This window comes from Mauremys mutica, chromosome 5 (assembly GCF_020497125.1).
Source record: "Mauremys mutica isolate MM-2020 ecotype Southern chromosome 5, ASM2049712v1, whole genome shotgun sequence".
Lineage (NCBI taxonomy): Eukaryota > Metazoa > Chordata > Testudines > Geoemydidae > Mauremys > Mauremys mutica.
This window is the reverse complement of record NC_059076.1, coordinates 80,818,635-80,832,734: the sequence shown is the minus strand read 5'-3', so window position 1 is coordinate 80,832,734 and position 14,100 is coordinate 80,818,635. Positions and strand designations below refer to the sequence as shown.

The 14,100-nt window shown below is 38.9% G+C and overlaps 1 protein-coding gene across 1 annotated transcript in view; it reads right to left on the bottom strand.

The window, feature by feature from the left end:
- The window catches only part of TENM3 (teneurin transmembrane protein 3), a 1,686,859-nt gene that overhangs the window by 1,412,386 nt on the left and 260,373 nt on the right, over nt 1-14,100 (bottom strand). The window contains exon 3 of the mRNA XM_045017713.1: nt 9,738-9,805. The gene's annotated coding sequence lies outside the window, so the exon portion shown is untranslated. The remainder of the gene's footprint in view (nt 1-9,737; nt 9,806-14,100) is intronic.

Below are 14,100 nucleotides of genomic sequence, written 5' to 3'. Positions count from 1 at the left end.
GGCTTATAAAAGCATATTAGAGTGTTCTAGATCAAGACATTGTCTAGCTATAGCCGAAAGGACAGGATACATTTTATGTGGATCTTAATCAGGCTGCAACTTTATTATATAGGTGTCTGGAACTACCCAGCAGATAAAATGTACAGTGTAGGCAAATCCATGTTTATTCAAATTATTACCCAGGACTTTCACCAGCCCCTCTTCATTTTCCATGCAGATCCCCCAGCCAACCCATGGCTTGGACCTTTCTATCCACCACCCTCATAGGAGGATTAAGGTGGGCTATAAAAATGGGGAGGGGTTGTCCCCCTGTTGTACCAATCATAGGAGTCCCCAGACTCCCTTCTCCATTCTGTTCCTTTATCCAGCACCTCCTTTTAAGTCCTTTACCAGGCCATTTATCTGGTCACTGACTGCCCTCCCTATGGAGTACCTGCACTGGACATCTGCCACAAGGAGGCATCAGCAATTTGCTTGGCTGCCTCCCTCCCAAACCCATTCCCAGACATCTCCCATTGGCCTCTTTTATAGCAGCCCAAATAGGTGATGTCCCATTCTGCCCATCACTTTTGTTGCCATGTGAACACAAATACTTTTTGTCTAGTAAACAAAGTCAAATTTAAATGGACTATTTAACTTATCCTTCTCTTGAACCCTAATGAAAAGCATATATCAACTTCCAGATTATTTTCTAAATTTGTCAACAAATTGGAAAGAGCAAAAATTATAATCACCCTCTTTACTATCTTGGCAAAAACATTATTATAACTATTCACAAAAGGAGCAAAAACCAATCTAGGCCCTAAGGCAGGGGTCAGCAACCTTTCAGAAGTGCTGTGCCGAGTCTTCATTCATTCACTCTAATTTCAGGCTTCGCGTGCCGGTAATACATTTTAATGTTCTTAGAAGGTCTCTTTCTACAAGTCTATAATATATAACTAAACTATTGTTGTATGTAAAGTAAATAAGGTTTTTAAAACGTTTAAGAAGCTTCATTTAAAATTAAATAAAATGCAGAGCCCCCCAGACCAGTGGCCAGGACCCAGGCACTGAGAGTGCCACTGCAAATCAGCTCGCGGGCCGCCTTCGGCACCCGTGCCATAGGTTGCCTACCCCTGCCCTAAGGTCTAGGTTTGTAACCACAGTACTTGCAAGAACCAGAGCCCTGAAGAAAATGCATACACAAAACATAAATTAATAGGGAGAGATGTGTGCAGAGTCCCACAGTCTCTGTTTCCACCACACTCTTACTGAAGCCCTATTCAGATTCCTTTAGTGAGTTCCTGGGGTTTGTTATAGTCTGTCCTGTCTATGAAGAAGCAGAGGCATGCTGATTTATAATGGCTAGCAGAGCTACCTGCAGTCACAGTAGACTATTTTTTTTGTGCACTTCAGTTTTATCATAGGAAGGCCACATGCTAAAGGCTGCTCTACTAGCCAAGCAACTTAGCTTCTAAAAGGGAAAGGTAGAACTTGGTGATTTATTTGCTCTTGGAGTATAAAGTCTTTTCAGTCTCTCACAGTTGTGATCTATAAAGAACTGTATTTCTCTAGTGTGAAAAAAGTGAGCAGAAGTGCAATCCTTACCTTTTTAATAGTTTTATTAATGCAGTGCCAGCACAATGTTAGTGACATTATAACAGTTAAAACAAATGTAAGATAGTGACAATTTAAATTAGTAAATCAGAAGTCTGCAACAATGTTACATTAAAGGCCTGTGCAAACAAATATACCTTCCATTTTTTCTTAGCTTTGTTAAACTCAAATTTGATGGTTTGAAAGTTTAGGAGAATTCTGCAGTCAGGAACACACAACTGAGAACATGTCTACACTGTAGGTCTGACACAGGCTCTGACATGTTTAAGCCCAAACCCCACTACCATCCAGTGCCCTGCCACTAGTTCTGGACAATGAAACTCCAATAAGAGTCAGCAAGAGTAACCCGGATCTTAACTGCCATGATAAAAAGAAAAGATCCCAGGTAATTTGCATTGTAGGTGACCAGGGCTCTGTAGATCATAACAAACACTTTGAATTGCAACCAGAAGAGAAAGGGGCAGTCACAGTGATCACTGGTGTAATGTGTTCAGAATGATCCATCTCATACGGACAGCAAGCTGTTGTATTCTGAACAAGATGAAGCTGCCAAATCATCTTTGAGGAGCAGTCTGAATATTTTTGCAGTGGTCTGAATTCTGGATATTTTTTAGAAAACTTACACTGTACAGAAACTCAGTAGTTGACAGTATTTGAAGGCAAAGTTCATAGTTTTTCAGTGAGGTATAAGTATACCATCACTTAAACAAACAAAATCATCTCAAAATATGAGTCACTCAATTTTTCCAGATAACTAAAGATCAGTCATGTAAACCAATCTGAGGGATAAAATACACATGGAATAATTGTCAGCTGTGAATGATTATTTTTGGAGCCTGAATAGTGTAATGACAATATGAGCAGTTTCAAGTCTCAGTGGAAAAATACAAGCTTCACAGGAATCTTGCTTTCCTTAAGCATGCAGGTGTTGTTCTAGTTCCATGAGACTAATCATATGAGTAAGGTGAGCAGGATTTCTCCGCAGGCTTTTCCCCTTATTTTTGCTTCTTGAAGGGGGGAAAATGGATGTAGGTTGTTCTGAAGCAATCTCAGACTTTTTGTTTTAATTCTTGGCCCTATTTTGAGGAAGTTTCAGTACTTCACTCTCTTCGTGTAGCTGGAATGGTTTCCCAAATACATGTCATTGCCTAAATGGCAAAATACCATATTTGAATAAAATTATGCAAAACACCTACACACTTCACTTGTGAAGACAACATGAACATTTGAAATACATGATGCTCAAGTAATGGCAAAGTATAATTCTGTAAGTAGAGTTTTTTCATAATAATACGGATATGCAAAGATTTCTGGCACATTTCATACTGTTGTCTGTGAATCAGTTTCCTGAAGTTAACACCTCTGAGAAACATTTTGTCCCCCACAAAATGTGCCTAATAATAAATACAGTAGGCACAAGAAGTGCAGAATCATCCATCCATAATTATTATGGTACATTTCTAATTGCAACAGAATGATGAAAGTTATGTAACTGGGAAGAATGTTAATCAAATGCATTTAAAGATCCATTTAAAAGAAAATATTACAGATCCATCAGTAATAGGCAAATACTCAGGACATGCTAAAATCTGTAAAAATATGCATTACTTCACTTATGTCAAGTAGACAGTTCAATTTTCCATTAAGCAAACTATAAAAATCACTGAAGCATAACACTCCGTTTTTGGGAACAGTTCCAGAATCTTTCTCAATAAATCATGCATCTCCCCCTAGACACATTTTTTCCCCTCCAGAGGAGGATGTTAGACTCAAATTCCAAGGGAGATAGTGTATTACTCAGTCATGAGTTAGGCAACCCCCCCTTTGTAATTGACAATGATTTCATCAAATGATGCATGTTATATTAAACATAACTGGACTGAATGTTACTATGTTAGTAAATCACATTTTAAAGGGTTCATAAATCGTACAACTATTTTCTATTTTATTGAAATTTGGCCTTCATCTTTATTTTGTGAATTGAGAACAATACCTTCAAAAAATACTTTGAGATCTCAGGTAAGAGGCACTATATAAATGCAAAGTATTATTTTAAGAATTTAAATTAATGGAAATGTTTAAATCCAAGAGTTTGAAAACAATCAAGCCACACTAGTATTCTTGTAGCCTATGTTGCTTTAATCAGGACTACTAAAGCAGCAAATGATATGGGAGATCTCACTAAATGGACCCATTTGATCCAACATGCATGTTCCCAGAAGCATCTGGTATTCAGGAAGAACACGCTTTTATCTTTGTAGACTGAGCTACAAGAAGGTGAAAGGTTACATCAACAGTCTGAGGTTCAGACAGGATTGGAATTCTGTAGCTACTTGTGATGTAGGAATAGTGATTTTAAAAATGTGACACACTGTGTAGTATAGTCCTCTTGCACAAAATCCCAGCAAAATCAAAGGTATAACAATGCTTAGTAAGCATAACACAGACACTCAGCAAGAAGGCTGATTTCTTCACAGCTTCCAATCAGACGATCTTCTGTGGGAACCATCTCCTCCACTGGGGGATCATAGGCAGACAGTAGCATTTTGGAGAGGCAGGGCATTTTAGAGTGAAAGCCCCACATTAAGAAATCACAGAATCATAGATTATTAAGGTTGGAGGAGACCTCAGGAGGCCAACCCCCTGCTCAAAGCTGGACCAACACCAACTAAATCATCCCAGCCAGGGATTTGTCAAGGTGGGCCTTAAAAACTTCTAAGGATGGGGATGCCACCACCTCCCTAGGTAACCCATTCCAGTGCTTCACCACTCTCCTAGTGAAATAGTGTTTCCTAATATCCAGTGTAGATCTCCCCCACTGCAACTTGAGACCATTGCTTGTTGTTCTGTCATCTGCGACCACTGAGAACAGCCGAGCTCCATCCTCTTTGGAACCCCCCTTCAGGTAGTTGAAGGCTGATATCAACCCCCCCTCACTCTTCTCTCTTCAGTGTCTTTGAGGAAAGTGAAACAGATGGATGCTCTTAGAGTCCTTCCAATATTGTGGAAACCATGTCCACAAAGGTCAAAGTGCTCTACAGCCAAGACCATGTCTTCCTATGGCACAATGGGCCCTCCTTAGAAGATCCTAAAGCTCTAGAGTACTAAATGGCCAGAGACTGTCCTCGTCCCTGCTAGGTGCACCAACCGGAGTTGGATCTTGTAAGGCATTGTTGTGTTGGGAAAGAAAAGGAAGGAATTGGTCACCTCCTCAAAGAGACTCCTCCAATGTGGAGATAAGATATCACCAGTATGGGGTTTAGCTTGGAGACAAATACAGCTGTCAATAACACCATCTGAGTTTGCTCTCTCTAGGTCTCTTCATGCAGTCCCTGGGCTTGGTTCCTTGCGATGGGAACTGCATCTTATGGTGGCATTCCCTTCATTTTAAGATAAAGGTCTCATGAGTCAAGCAAGACCAAAAGGACATCTCACAGAATAGAACTACAGGAAATGGGGGCTGGATCATATGGAAGGCCTCTACCTCAGTAGCATAGAGACCAATCTTCTCGAGGACAGGCTGGCCAGAGTAGTCAGGAGGGGGTTATACTAGTAGCAAAAGGGGAGGGAAGATAGAAGCACTCAGCATTAAATCAAGACATTAAGAACAAAATTCATTTGGAAACCAAAAGATAGAAAGAGAAGAAATTTTGAATGGCCTATACACTAATGCTAGGACTATAACTTTGAAGAAAATGGTCTTGAGTACTTATGGGTCAATTTCATACCAGATATAACACAAGATGAAGTACTAGTTGGTGTCTTCTACAGGCCACCAAATTGCACTAAAGAATAGGATGAACTCTTCCTTATGAACTCTTCCTATCTATAATGCATGGGGGGTGGGGGTGCAACTGTTCAATCATGAGGGATTTCAATTTGAGTGACATATCGGAGGTCTTCTGCTACCTCTACTAAAACATCAATGGAATATCTAATTAACAGAGGACAATTTCCTAATTCAACACATGTTGAAGCCAACAGAGGAATTCTATATTCGACCTTGTCCTAAATGATAAAGAGGAACTGATCACAGAACTAAAAGTTAACATTGCGTTAGGTAAAAGTGAACATGATTTGATCATATTCATAAGGGGCAAGCAGAACAAAGTGCAGACAAATAATATATATATATATATACTTGGTGCTTTAATAGGGCCAGTTTCACAAACCTGAAAATAATTATGAGCCAAATCAGCTGGGAGGAAGAATTCAATCAAAAAATATGAATGATAATTGGGAATCATTTGACACAAACATACCAGATGCTGGAAAAGCCATAATCCCACAACTAAAGGAAGAAGGCTGAAGTTAAAAAAAACACAACCTGGTTTAGAGGGCAAGTAAAGGTAGCTGTAAAAAAATAAATAAAACAAAGCAAATGGAAGAAAGGGGAAGCTGATAGCAATGAATATAAATCAGAAGTTAAGAATTGTACAAAATTGATATGGGAAGCCAAGGCACAAGGTGAACTTTATAGGCAACAGTGTTAAGGACAATAGAGAGAAGTTTTAAAACATATTAGGCACAAAAAGAATCCTCACAATGGTATTCATCCGTTACTGCATAGAAATGATAGAATTATTAATAATGCAGAAAAGATAAAAGTGTTCAATAACTATTTGTGTTCTGTATTTGGGGAAAAAGAAGCTACTTAAGTTAGACATTTTTGAATCAGCAGGTTCAGATAACTTTCATGCAAGAGTTTTAAAACATATGGTTGAGGAGCTTGCTGGATCATTAATGTTTCAGTAAGTGTTGGAGCACTGGGGAAGTTCCAGAAGACTGGAAGAAAGCTAATGTATAAAAAAAAATGAATAAATGAGATGACCCAGGTAATTACAGGCCTCTCAGTTGTACATCCTTCATTGTCAATACAATGGAGGAGCTGATATAGAACTTGATTAATAATGAACGATAGGAGTGTTATATAACTAATGCAAATCTGCATGGGTTGATGGAATATAGATCTTGTCAAACTAACTTAATTTATCTCAACTTATTTCAAACTAAAAAATGTTGAGATAAGTTTGGCTGGCATAGGTAATAGTGTTGATGTAATACATGCTTCTGTATGGTGTTTGGCTTGATACCTCACAACATTTTGATTAAAAAACTAAATGATATAAAATAAACATAGCACACACTAAATGGATTAAAAACTGGCTAACTGATAGGTTTCAAAATATAAATGTAAATAGGGCACTGTTGGTGTCATCAATTGGGTGGGGCTGAGGGATTTGGAGACTTGGTTGACTGTGGGCTGTGGAATGCAGAAGGGGGCTGTGGGTTGAGGCAGGGGTTTGAGGTGCAGGAGGGGTGTGGGCTCTGGGGTGGGGCTGGGAATGAAAGGTTTAGGGTGTGTGGGGGGGTCTGGACTGGGGGTTGCACATGCCCTGGAACCAGCCACTAGGTCTGGCTCCTAGGCAGGGGACCAGGAGGCGCCACACGTCACTCTTGCCTTCAGGCACCATCCCCATCCCCCAGCTCTCATTGGCCAGTTCCCAGCTAATTGGAGTGAAGAGCAAGTGCTTGGAGTGGGGCACTGTGCAGAGCCCCATGCTTCCCCCCGCCTATGAGCTAGACCTGCTGGCCACTTCCAGGGTGCAATGCAATGTCAGCCAGGACAGGTAGGGACTAGCCTGCCTTAGCGCTTCAGCACTGCCAACCAGACCTGCAACAGCTGCCAGGGTCCCTTTTCGACTGGGTGTTCCAGTCAAAAACTGGACACCTGGTCACCCTACGTCCTATTCCTCCTTCTGGTTTAAGTAGAGGAAAGGAGCAAATCAGGAACTCTGGTGGTTCCTCAATTGCAGTGCAAGTGTGAAGCCTTCTATCTGAGCTGGACTTTGAGCTGTACCATTTCTACCTGATGTCAGTAAGTTGCTGGCTGGAGGGCTAGAGCTTGATGACCCCAGAAATCATGCAGACCTGCCTTCAACACCCATGGGTCATGATGGCCACGTTTGCTTTTATTTATTTATTTATTAACATTCATTTATGAAACAATTGTTTTTACCAACGTACTTAACATGGTGGATGTGAGGTCATGCCAGTGGGGTCAGAGTGGTACATTTTTCAAAATGGCTCGGTTTTGTTTAGTAGTGGACGGGGGACAAACCACTCAAAAAGAGGACTGTCTGGTTTACAACTGGACAAATAGCCTGCCCATATACTGGTGGATTTTTGGACATCCATCTAACAGGAACTGGACAGTGGCCATTGACTCATTTAACATAGGCCATTATAGAGTGGAATTGGTTTTGAACCTGTGGCCTGGAGATAACATGTTCAAGAATACAATCAATACCATGAACTATTCATCGAAACAATACATAGGAGTAAATAATAATTTTGCACCCTGGTTGCATAACATTACATTCAAACTATTAAATGAAACATGGTATCAGAGCATAGTAACAAGCTCAATCTCTTAATACATCATCTTGAAAGGCACATAAAACCAAGACACACTAATGCATTCCACTGAAGAAGTGGAAAGAGCTCAAATATTTTCTCTTACTCCTTTCAACAACAAAAAAATTCCACTAACAAACACAGTACATACATTTAAAAGAAAGTGTTTGTAGTTCAGAATTACTTTATTTTATGTAACTGAATTCTCTTAATCCACACCTGTATTTGTTTAAACATACTGTTAAATAACTTAACTAGTCATGTCTGCTCAGCACTGTAGAGTATGTTGCTTTGGCTTGTTGAAATCTCAACAAAATTGAGGAAGCCAATAGTTTAAACACATAGGGCCCAATCCTGCTCTCATGAAGTCAAGAGACCTTTACTCATTGACTTCTCCAGGAAGTAGATTGGATACATGAATCTAACAAAAATATAAGTTTGAATGTAGGCCTTAGCAGACAAATTCCTGTAGCTACTACTATCTCATAGCTCTGTGAAACATAGCCTCAGGCCTTCTGGATTCTAATGTTACTTTCCTTAAAGAGAAAAGGACAAGGAGAAATAATGTAAAACATTACAAGGTTCTTTTGTAGAAATTAATTCAGAGATAATGCCTTGAGGAAGAGATTGATCCTTGCTAGCTAAAACAATCAGTAACAAGATATAATTAAAAATTATGATATTCATGTCTAAAAGTGTTGACTAATTTATATAAAATACCAAAGTAAGTAACTTGTTTCTGGGTTATTGGCCTCTTAATCTTGTATATCAATTCAGGTAATGTACCACCACCACTATCTTCTATTTAATTATTTTTATTTATGTACCATTAAGCTCTGTTTTCATTACTTTGTTGTGGAGGGGAAAAAAGGATGAATCCATTGTATTTATGTAGTGCCATCATCTAATTTGCAATCCTCAGAAGACCCTTTTTTCCCTACTGGAGAAATCAAATGACAGTCTTTGACATTCTTTAAAAGCGCATTTTATTTCTTTAATTAGGAGTTTCTAGCAGGACCTTCTTCGTGAACTCTTAATGTTTTAATATACTTCTGCCTCACTACCCTGGCTGATTTTTTCAGAGAGTTTGTGCAGAACACATTCCTGAGCTGCAAGAAAGCTGCTTTCAGTGCCTTTCATATTCTGCCATAATCCCTTGGTAATTACAAAACCCCTCTCTGCAACAATAGGCAAATCTGAGAGGAATTCTATGGCTGTGCTTCACACATACAACTGTACTAGAACATTTCAGCTAAATTTGCTTCCCAGGAGCCTCAAACTTAGACAACAGTCCTGTGAAATGTTAAAACAGAGGGGCTCAAAGGTTATGATGAGTTACTGTGTCTGTACAAAACACTGGTTAAATAAAGTCTGAAAAGCATAATTATGATAAAAGCATTGATTTAATAGTGGTTAAATCCTAACTATAAAAGCAAAGATGACAGCTTAAACATATTTATTTTATGGCTGTTAATCATCTTTACTGATTTTTCTCCCATAGGATTTTTACTGCTCTTTTGTATGTCCTTCTGTAATTAATTTATCCATGGTACTTTTTACAGTACACTTATCTCTTTCTCCTTCCCCTCTTTAGGTGCTGTCAAAACCTAGTCCCTGACAGACGCTATTTGGTCAGACCAATCTGCACCTTTCTAATAACCATACACATGTAACAAAAAGTTACAGTCCTTAACTTCTAAGTACAAAAGCTTATCTCGTCTTACCATTTTCTTTCTTATTCTGCTGTTTCTTATTCTGCTGTTTCTTTTCCCCCCTGCAAACTCTCCTCCACCTAAAAAGTCAACAAATAAAGTTATCCATGTGTCTATATGTATTTTCTATATAGATTTCCTTAAATATTTATTCCTAATATAAACAAATGGTTTTACAAATGTTCAAACAAATCCCCAAAATATTGCAGTGGACTGTGTCTACAACTCAAACCAAACCAAGGCTAGGAGCTGCTTGCAAAATAGCCACCCTCTTCCACGTCCCTCATCTCTTATCCAGGTGCTAAAAGGCTAAGGTCAAGATCTGGGCTATGTCAGACAAACGGCAGTGATGGGGAAGATTCAAAGATCTTGCTAGCAGCCCTTTCTTTTAAAAAGGAATCAACTTGAAATGTAGTCCATTAAAAAAAAAAAGAATTAAAAATAGTTTCAGATACTGCACCAACATGTAAGCCCCATACCACTGTTTGTTTTCTTACCAATATTTTAAAAAAATGTTATTTTTCTTCCACATGTTGCTAGGTGAGAGATCCACACAAACATGGGAAACTGATTTACTGGGTATACAGGGGAACCAGTGAAACGGAGCTATTCACAGATTACTGCAACTGCACAAAGTAAAACAAACAAAAATAGTCTCCTTCTAATCCCTTTCAGTTATAGTAATTTAGGAGTTACTTGCAATAATAGATACAAATTGTTCATAGAGAACTGTACATTTTAAATTGACAGTGTCCTCTAAAACAGGGGGCTGCTACCTCAACCCTCTCTGACAATTATCGCTGCAGCTCTATTACAAAGGGAGAAAGGTGATTTTTCAATTGACCAGATCCCACATTATTTGATGTTCTATAGGTCAAAAGCAACACCTTTATCCTCCACTTGGAAACTAACCAGAAACTAGCGCACATTAAAGAGCACTGGTGCAATGTCCTGTGTGAAGCACTGCTTAATATGTAGTCAGCCACATTCTGTGCCAGTTTAAGTTTCCAAATTAACAAAATGTGGCCCCATGCAGAGTGCATTGCAGTAGGAGGTGACCAAAGCATGGATAATGATAGTAAGGTCCACATCTGAAAGCAGAGGCTCTCTCCCCTGCCCCCAGTCAGTGCTTTGTGAGGAAAAACAAGCAATCTTGGTCACAGAATTATTCAAGTATCCAGAAGCTGCCAGAGAGTGATTGTGACCCTAACAAGAATAATTAACCAATGTTCTGTGAGTTGTAGGCATCTTGAAATAACGGGATATATAAATGTTTATTTATCAAACCTCCACATCTAACATAACCATTTTAAAATATTTCCTAAACTTCAATAATTAATCTGGTTCTAATTGCAGCTATATGCTGCATCTCTTACATCCAGACATTTTGATGAGGCGGTGTTCCTGTGGGCTTAGCTGCAAGAGCCTCATTGTCGAGGACTTGATACCATCTACAGATGTAACCCTCCTGCCTGTTCAATTATCTAGGGCCTCTTTCTGGAAACTCTACAAATAAGACCAGCTCACGCCTCCACCCAGAAACTGGGGCCCCTTGGACAGTCCCTTGTGTGAGCACTGAGTCCATTGTACAAAACCTAGAAAATTTACTGGTGATGAAGGGAACACAGAATAAGCATGGAAAAGCCGGCAATAATAAATCTACAATATCTGTATATATCTATTAAGACAGACTCCCACTCCTCCAGGGTGTCTTGGCAATAGCCTTAACTTCATTCCCCCTCTCATGGTGTGACTGTCCAATAAGGTGGTGTGTGCCTATAATAGCACCTTACTTCCCTTTCCCCTCTCCCAACTTTGATGCAAATCCATTTGCTGTTTGTTGTCCAGAGTTGGAGGAGCCCTAGGGAAGTTTTGGCTGGTCTACTGCAGGGACTCTACCACCTGATTTAGCTGAAGTGATTACAGAGTTGATTGCTAGGAAGGGGGACCCTAACCAGAATTCCTCAAATAAGCTGTAGGAGGCTTCAGCAAAAGCCTTCTCTTGCTTGTGCTGCCCCTGCACTACATCTTTGCAGTCTTCAAGGAGGGATCAAATAGTATCTAGGATTCTTAACATAGTCCTTGCCCCCAGGGATGTACTTGCCCCTTCCTCTGAAGGGAGAAGCCCCTTTCTCCTCTTTCCTTAGCTTTATTCAGGCTCCACTATACACCTGTGCCATACAATATTTTTGGTCAAGATGACTTCTTCCCCCGGGCACAGTTGTGCAGTCTCATGTCCTTTCATTTCCCAACAGGCAAAAGTGTGTTTTATTACCTCCAAACTCAAAATTAAACTGTGTTTTAACCAAGACAACCCTAACGGTCATGTTACAAAAATGCAAATGAGGCCCCACCCATTCAGTTGTTTCCCTTTGCTCACCAATATATATCAACCAAGAGCTCCCTCCACATGAAGCCTCTATCCATTTGAGGTTATTAAGCAGCCCCAGTGGGTCCTCTCCCTGTTCACCATGAGGTTGCAATAGTACACTCCCTACTCTCTAAAGCTTCAGGCCACCAAGAAAACAGAACTGATTAGGGCCAAAGTACTGAAAACACAATGTTCGGAGAAACCTATGCCAATTCCAGGACACCCAAATGCTAAAAAATATTTCCCAAGGTTAATGGGATAAAGGAGAAAAAAACATCAGTTTCAGGTGGAATAAAGTTCATGAAGAACAATGGAAGTGAGCTATTGTAGTGCCCAAGATCAATCTCAATGAAAAGTGAAAAGAAACACTGGGAAGCTAAGAATTAGTTAAATGAACAAACAATATACAAGGATTTTGCAGAAGCACATAATGGTTTTGTCTGCACAACTGAGCAAAGTTGCCTCTGGCTGGTCCTGAGTGAAGATAAAGGACCAACTACTATTATCAGCAAAAAACTATCCCATTTAGCTCAAATGAAAATGCATGCATTTTTGGGAGATGAAAGGCCAGGATTCTTGCCCTGGCTCCCTGTGATTTAAATAATAATGCTTTATTTCTTTATGATGTGCCAAAGTTTGGTATTAAAACAATTGTTCCAATAACTAAAAGAAGGACGAGCTGGTTAAGACAATGCAGATTTTCCACCAAATTTCCATAGTGGGCAAATCTGACATCTAGAATTCATGCCATGAGGTTGGATTTGCTTATAGAAGCTGGAATAATCTGAAGAGTATCAGAAATAGGGCATTTTCCACTATGACCCATAACCCTGGAATGTTGTCCCCCCACAGATACCAAAGCTCATCTGTAGTACCTTTCAAGATGTTTTTGTTAGTGCTGCTTTTTTAAAATTAATTTATTTTGTAGATTTAAGGATGAATTTTACAATATAGTGCTGAGAAGTGCAGCAGAATTTATTGTATGTTTTAGGGAGTTCTTGCTTTCCTTTTTGTGGTTTGTTTATTAGGTAATGTTTTACATGATATTGATAGTTATTTTTTCTAAACATAATAACTAATTATGAATCATAATTATTAGGAAGCTTCTGAGGCATGGAATTCTGTGGGAGAATGTAGAAGGGAGATCTATGGGAAAAATATGTACAGTTTATTTTTAGAAAGGGTGAAAACAAAAAAACCTGTGGGTGCATTAAAACCATACTTTAAGGTAAACAGTAATGTTTAATTTTTCCATGCATTGTTCTTGTGCCTCACCCGAAGTTGCCATATCTTGGCGAAAACAAATTGCATGAGAGAATTAACCTGGGAATTTCACATACACTTCAAATGCTTAGACCTCAAAATGGCTGTATATTTCTCACAAATAATTAGGGCTGTCAAGCGATTTAAAAATTAATCACGATTAATTGCACTGTTAAGCAATAATAGAATACCATTTATTTAAATATTTTGGATGTTTTCTACATTTTCAAATATATCGATTTCAATGAAAAAACAAAATACAAAGTGTACAGTGCTCACTTTATATTTATTTTTATTACAAATATTCACATTGTAAAAAATAAAAGAAATAGTATTTTTTTCAATTCACCTCATACAAGTACTGTAGTGCAATCTCTTTGTCATGAAAGTAACTTACAAATGTAGAATTTTTTGTTACATAACTGCACTCAAAAACAAAACAATGTAAAGCTTTAGTGCCTACAGGGCCACTCAGTCCTACTTCTTGTTCAGCCAATCTCTAAGACAAACAAGCTTATTTACATTTACGAGAGATACTGCTACCTATTTCTTATTTATAATGTCACATGAAAGTGAGAATAGACATTTGCATGGCACTTTTGTAGCTGGCTTTGCAAGGTATTTATGTGCCAGATATGCTAAACATTTGTATGCCCCTTCATGCTTCGTCCACCATTCCAGAGGACATGCTTCCATGCTGATGATGTCCGTTAAAAAAAAAAAGCATTAATGTAATTGTTT